Source organism: Rattus norvegicus, chromosome 10, assembly GCF_036323735.1.
Source record: "Rattus norvegicus strain BN/NHsdMcwi chromosome 10, GRCr8, whole genome shotgun sequence".
Lineage (NCBI taxonomy): Eukaryota > Metazoa > Chordata > Mammalia > Rodentia > Muridae > Rattus > Rattus norvegicus.
The window spans coordinates 19914844-19922226 of NC_086028.1; the positions used below are offsets into that span (position 1 = coordinate 19914844).

At 41.4% G+C, this 7383-nt stretch overlaps 1 long non-coding RNA gene across 3 annotated transcripts; it reads left to right on the forward strand.

Moving 5' to 3' along the window:
- Positions 1-65: 65 nt before the first annotated feature.
- On the forward strand, positions 66-6979 carry LOC108352071 (uncharacterized). Of its 3 annotated transcripts, XR_005490127.2 has the most exons (4): positions 66-2937; positions 5108-5196; positions 5357-5648; positions 6480-6979. It is a non-coding gene; the product is annotated as an uncharacterized LOC108352071 (long non-coding RNA). The 3 variants fall into 3 exon arrangements; XR_010055570.1 differs by having other exon boundaries at positions 598-2937; positions 5357-6979; XR_005490125.2 differs by lacking the exon at positions 5357-5648 and having other exon boundaries at positions 1379-2937.
- Positions 6980-7383: the final 404 nt, after the last annotated feature.

The window sequence follows — 7383 nt, forward strand, 5'->3', positions numbered from 1 at the left end:
ATGGGTTGGCTAATTAAGAGCACTGGCTGCTCTTCCAGAGGACCCCAGTGTTGATTCCCAGCACCCACATAGTGGCCCGCAACCATCTGCAACTCCAGTTCCCAGGGATTGAACACCCTCGTCTGACCACCATAGGCATCAGGCTTGCTTGGTGTGCACAAATGCATTCAGGCAAAACATTCATACAACCACTGAGGGCCAGAAAGGCTAAGCCCGGGTTGCTATAAGATTTACGGTAGTGAAAAATGGGCCTTTGAAGCCCTGTTCAGAGTTGTGAGTCACTGGTTAAAGAAGTTATAAAACTTAAAAGGATAGTAAAATTCTATTGTACACCTAAACTTGGTATAGCAAAGAAAAGAAAAGGTCATCATGGCTGGAGAGATGGCTCAGTAAGGTTAAGAGCACTGGCTGTTCTTTCAGAGGACCAGGGTTCAACTCTTAACACCCAGATGGTGGCCCACATCTTTGCAAGTCCAATTCCAGAGGCCTGGAGTCTTTGCAGGCTTCAGGTGCACAAGTAGCATTTGTAGTCAAAACAGGCATGTAAAATATAATGCATTGTGGAATAGGAATGTATACACATAAAATAGAACTTAAGGGGAAGGAGGAGGAGGAGGAGGAGGAAGAGGAAGAAGAGGAAGAGGAAGAGGAGGAGAAAGAAGAAGAGGGGCAGAAAGTGCCCTGTGGCATAACCGTGCCACATACAGAAAACAGGGTTTTATTCCTCAGCTCTCTTTTTGATGGGAGCTTCATGCTCTCATCACTTGTGGCAGAGAGAAGGAAAATAAATGTGTACAAGAACCCTGTTCTAAAATAAAACCACCCATAGCAGTAACCTTGAAAGATGACTTCAAGAGCCTCTCCCTCCCACCTTGACGTTTTAATGGGGTCGGCAGTTTGAGCTTCTTTGTAATGGAAACCAGAAGAACTCTTAAAGGAAAAGGCCACAAGAGCAGGCCCAGCAGCTTTTGTGTCTAACTGTATCAGCTCCGTCTCAGCAAATGGCAAAGTTGCCCGACAGGCAATTACTGCTGTTCCTAATTGCTTCTATCAAACCCGGCTGTTGGAAATACCTAGTGCCCCCATACCCAGGCATGCTTCAGCCAACCCGATTTTCTTGGCTTTGGTTAATGCTCTATTTTTGGCACACTGGATGCTGTCTGGCAATTGAGTCCATTCAGACGTGTTAAACTTTCCAAAGACCCTCTTTGATCAATGCCAGAAGATGATCTAATTAGGTTCTGTCTTAAGGAGAAAAATGGCAAAGCACAATGTCTCCTGTGTTCTTTGTCAGGGCCCCGAGAGAGAGGATGAAAGCTCCTTCAGAGCTCTGCCCATAGCTGTCCACAGAGAAATGGGTATTTGTACAGGAAACTATGGATGCCCCAGGGAAAGGATGAATTTTGATTTTAAAGTAAGTACACTCTGGCATATTGCTCAATGTAGGAAGCAAAAATTTTAGCAATATTTTATTAGTTCTCTGAAAGCGCTATACAATGTATTTTGAGCACACACGCGCACACACACACGAAAAATCTCCCCTTATCTCCCTCTTCATCCTCTTATCTTTTCCAATCCAACTTTGAGAGATCTCCATCTTTTCCCCTTTCCCCATGAAGTCCAGTTGGTGTTACTCAGCTAGTCTTGAGAGTGAGGCCTGTCCTGGCATATGGTCAACTATCAGTGGTGACATCGTTGAGGCAAATTGACTCCATTTCCCCAGCAGCTTTCCGATGCCAAGAGCTCCTCAGCTGTGGAAGAGTTCATAGCCATCTTTACCACTCTATGTGGGGAATTTTGGCCAGAGCTCGCACAAACCTTGTGCATGCTTTCACAATCACTGTGAACTCAAATGTACAACTGCCCTGTTCTGTTTGGAGAACACTTTTTCCCTGATGGGAAACAACCTCACAATCTTCCTGCTTCAAGTTTTGTTTTTTCTTTTTTAATTTAAAATCTTTCCAATGTGATTAAATTACAGCTCCTGTTATTTCCCTCCACCATGTTTTAAAGTGTTCACTGGTGCGAGTACCTCGATCAGGTTGAACATGAGCTAGGCTTTCTAGTGCATCTCTTCAACTCATTCTCCAAGAACCGGCAGCAATTCACTTTCAAAACTGTACCTCCACTAAAGGGTTACTTTACAGTGGGATCTCAGGTACTACAGAAAGAAAAATCTAGACGGAGCTGGTGTTTTCTATGACCAGATATTGTAGAATTAGTGCAAACCAGTCGCTATAAAGATGAATAGAAACATGACAAACTGTGGAGAGGAAGTAGGATATGATATCAGAGTTATTACAGTACTGAACATGTCATTTTCAATAAAAACGATCATGTATGCAAAGGAACGGGAAAGTAAGGCGGACGCACAGAATGAATATAAACTCTCCCCGAGGAGTCTGACACTGTGGTAACTAAAGACTGTAAAGCCACTGTCCTATAAACAGAATCCCATGATAAAAACCATGCAAAAAGTGAAGAAAATATGAAAAACGATGCCTTTCGAGTGGAGAATAGCTACAAAGGAATATTTGTAAACATTCTGGAAACTCTGGAGTTAAAGCGTAAAACCACTAAAGTGAATTCAACTGGTACTACTTGCACAAATATGTCGCGCCCAACCTCGACCAGCAAGGAAGACACGACCAGCGAAGATCTTCTTCAGGCAGTTTTACTCAGGAACCTTGATACAATCTTCTAATCCCGGGGAATCCCCGCACCACACTTAAATAGCTAGCGCTGGCCAATCCTAGCAAGCCACGTGGGGATAGCGGATAGGTTGTATCTATGCGGAAGCGACCAGGCCAAGCAGGAACAGCCAAATAAGGACTTGTTTTTAGCGGAAGGCAGAAACAGGACTTGTTTTTCACAAGGAGCGGTAGGCGGAAACCGGCGCCATCTCTGGGGCGCAGGACCTCGCAGCTCCCTACACAAGTAGGTCCAAAAACCCAACCCTAATCCTACCCCTCACATGAACTTGCACCCTTGGCTGAGGAGCGATGGGCAGTTGGTGGCTGCTAGGAGAAGCTGAATTGGATTTCTTTCAAACAAAGTCCCTGCTTGGTAACCCACACTCTCATAGATGGTCCTTCTAGGATAAAGCCTCTGCTAGGTTACCAGTATTCTTGTAGACAATCCTTCTAGGAAAAAGGCCCTACTAGGCTACCCATGCTCTCACAGATGGTCCTTGACCCATGTATATACAGACAGCAGGAAGTAGTAAGTAGACTCTGCAAATTAAAACCAACAGCATAAAGACAGCACAACATTGAGAAGGAAAAATGGGGGAGTAAGGGTAGATGAGAAAATGGAGACAAGGAGTGGTGATTAGATTTAATCAAGACACATTCTGTGCACTTCAAAATTCCCAAACAATAAAAAAAATGGGGTGTGGAGGTGGAGTTCCACAAGAAGAGGACAAAATTATATTTCATTTATTAGAAGAAATTTACAGCTAACTGGAATGTCAATCTATTGATGTCAACTTCTTGGAGAAAAGAAAGGAGAAAGGTTTTTTTCAAAATGAACAGACTCTCAAAAATATATGAGAGCCATAAAGCTTACCAATATCAACAAAATAGAAACCTTGGTGGGTGCAGTCAGTGGGGGGAGAAAAAGAAAGGAATAGAAGAATATAGATAAAGAAATAATAACCTAAGCTACTCAAATGAATTAAGAAAACCACACTAATCTGCATATTCAAAATTCATACATACATTGAAGAGGAAAAGAAGAGATCATGTTATTTGAAAGGTTCAAAAGACTGTGAAAAGATACAAATTAACTTTCAAAAAGTGTTGAAAGGAAAGACTCCCTTTAGATTCAAGCACACACCTAGGTTAAAATGAACATCACCTAAAATAAACACGGTGCAAATAATAAAAAAAAAAACATATAACTGGGAAATGGGAAATATGGATGACTGTACTAAAGTCAGAGAAAATAGACTTTAAAGAAAAAAAATGTTATCCGAAAGATAATTGCATAATGACAAAAGTGCCAGTCTATAAGGAAAGGTATAATTATTATAAGCATAACAAAGAGCATGAAGTACATTTTATTTAAAAAAATCTGTCAAAAAACAAAGGAGAAAAATGACAATAGCATTATTTGGAGACTTGAACAGTCTAAACTCATTAGACTACAAAGAAAACTAAAAGGAAGTAGATTTCTTGAACGGCACTGTAAACTAGATGTGTTAATGTATATCTGTAAAGTACCCCCCTCGACAGTGCCAGAATATTCTTCTCAAGTCCTCGTGGAACATTTTCTGAAGTAGTTTAAGGGGCGCCAAACCAAGCCCAACATGTTTACAGGTGAAGTCATGCAAAATTCGTTTCCTAAACATGATGGAATCAACTTGGAAATCAATAATGGGAGAAGAGTTGAGGAATTTACAAATGTGTGAAAATCAAGACACACATTTCTACGTAAGTGGGTTGGCCACTGGGCCAGACAAAAATGTCAGAGAGAATTGGAGAACTGAGTTAGAGGAAAATATGCCCTACCATAACTCATGTGTGATCAGAGGGAGAGTTTACCTGCCAGTGAATATACTAAAAATAAATATCTTAAATCAAAAGTGTAAACTGTTACCTTAAGAAACAGAAAAAGAAAGAAAGAAAAAAAGAAAGGAAAAAGATCAGACAAAATCCAAAGGTACCAGAAGGAAAATTAGAAGGAGGGATAATTCATTTCATAAAAACTAGAATTAGAAAGACAGAGTACAGAATAGAAATAAAATACAGAAAAAAAAAATCAATCAACCAAAGTTGCTTCTTTGAAATTAAAACTAATAAATAATTAGCACGTCTGACCTGAGCAAACAAAGAGACCATATTCAAGTTAGAAAACTCTGGAAAGAAAATTGTTGATAACAAACAAAGACATAAAAGCATTGAAAACGGAATTGTGGTAGTCAGAATGAGAATGTCCCCCATAGGCTTAGATATTTGAACCCTTATTCCCAAGTTGGTGGTGCTGTTTGGGGCGGTTGTAGAACCTTTGGGGAGGTGGAGCGTTGAGATGGAAGTTGCATCCCTGGGTGTTTATGATCTCAACCAACATGCAGTTTTCTTTCTCTGCTTTGTTCTTGAATGTGAAGATGTGAGCGCCCAGCTTCTTGCTCCCGCCATCATGCCTGCCACTTACAGCCTTCCCTTCGTGCCACGATGTACTCATTCTTCCGGAACTGTAAGCCCAAGTAAACCTTTCCTTCTAGAAGTTGAATCAGTACCTAAAACAGAAGTTAGTACTGGAGAGGGGGCTGTTGCCATGAAGAACCTGTCCATGTATTTACATATATATATATATATATATATATATATATATATATATATTTTTTTTTTGGAAGGATGTGGAAAGCTTTGGAACTTGGAACCAGATAATAGTTGAATGCTGGATGTAAGCAGAGCTTTCACGGCCATCCTAATAGGAGCCTATAAGATAACCACGCTGAGAGCAACGTTGACTATGGAGGCCCAGCTCAAGGCATTTCAGACGGGAACAATACTGACAACAGGACTAGAGGCTGTTCCTGTGAGAGTCTGGCAAACAAAGATCTGGCTGCCTTCAACCTTGGTTCTCAGTACTTGCCTGAGTCAAGCCTTTAAATTGATGGACTACTTTCTTTGGCAGAAGACAGGGTAACCTTGAATCTGTGGTGCTGCTTTTGGTAATGCTTATGCTGATTTGCAATAAAAAAAAAAGGGCAAGTGGATCAGAAAGAAATAAAGCTGTTTGGAGAGAAAAAGAGCATTAAAAGGCTTAGAGTTATAGAGGAGGCTTGCGCTGGAAGAGAGGTTAAGGAAATTAGCACCCTCTAGGAGAGACTGATCTTCATTGGAACAAAGGATAGGTGCCCTCAGGGCAAGACTCCACCCAGCTGAGCTTCCAACTTAGGAAAAGGAAAAGGCCTAAGGAATGTTCTAAACCTAGAAAATCACAGCAAACAAAATCTGCTGCTATTGCAGTTATGGGATTCAGGGTCCACCCCAACTTGGCAGCTGTACGTGGTAGTGTCGTCCATGTGGTATTGGCTTTAGAGGCTGAAAAATGTAAGAGCGAAGGGGTCATGGATTCTCTGTTTTCAGGGAGCTACTGAAGCCAGGCAACATGTGGCTGGGGAGTCCCTTGCATGACAGGCCTGAAAAATTAGAGGCTGTGAGAGACCTGAAGAGCATGAAGCTGTGTAACACTAAGATGTTGGGGATGCTGGAGCCTTGGGATATCTGGCAAGGAGAGCTGCATACAAGGGTGGAACTAACTCAAGACAAAAGAGAGGCACACACTACAGGCAGCAAAGATGGCGGAACAAAGATCAGGGGATTCTTCGACACCATTCAGGGAACTACAGTGTTTGCTAGGCTGAGGTTCAGAATTCCGCACCATATCCCCTTTCCCCCCATTTGAAATAGTGATGTATATTCTGTTCTGCTGCGTGTTGAAAGCATGAAATTTTATTTTTATTTTTACAGAAGCTTACAATTAAGAAATTGTCTTCAGTCTGAGAAGAGTTTTTAGACTTTGGGATTTTAAACAACGTTGAAATTGTGAAAGACCATGGCAACATTTGGAGTTGGACTGAAGCTAAGCGTATCTTGCATTGTGATGTGGCCATGAGCCTTTAGGAGCCAAGGAATGGAATGTGGGGGGTATAAATGAGAATGTCCCCCACAGGCTTGGATGTTTGAATACCTGGTCCCCAGTTGGTGGTGCTGTTTGTTGGGGAGGGGGCTCACGAGAACCAGCCTTTCTAGGGGATGTTTGTTACTGGAGGCTGGCTTTGACGGTTAATATTATATACCATTACTACTTTCCTCTCCCTGAGATAGAAAAGTATGTTTCCAGTTCTAGTTGTGAGCTCTCTCTCTCAGCTTCCTGCTCCAGCTGCCATGTCTGTTACTCATTGCTATGCCTTTCTACCACGATGGACTATTAGCCCTCTGTAAGCCCAAATAAACAGTTCCTTCTATAAGTTGCCTTGGGCATGTTAACAAAAAAGGTAAGTGATAACAGAAATATTATAATCATTTGCACACAAATTACAAGTGAAACTGAAAAAATATCTAGAAAAAATACAAACTAACAGAGACTGAAAAGGAAAAGGCACCCTAAATAGACCTATGGGAAGTAAACAGGATGAATTAGTAATCTAAAAAATAAATCTAAAAGTATTTACATGAGCTGGACACAGTGGCTCATGCTTTTAGTCCCAACATTCAAGAGTCAAATGGTTCTCTGTGAGTTCAAAGCCAATCTGAGCTATGTAGCCAACTGTAGGACGGCCAGAGTTACATAGAGAGAACTTGTCTCCAAAAGAGAAATCCTTTCACAAAGAAAATCCCAGGCTCAGATGGCCTCCTTGTTTTAATTCTCGAA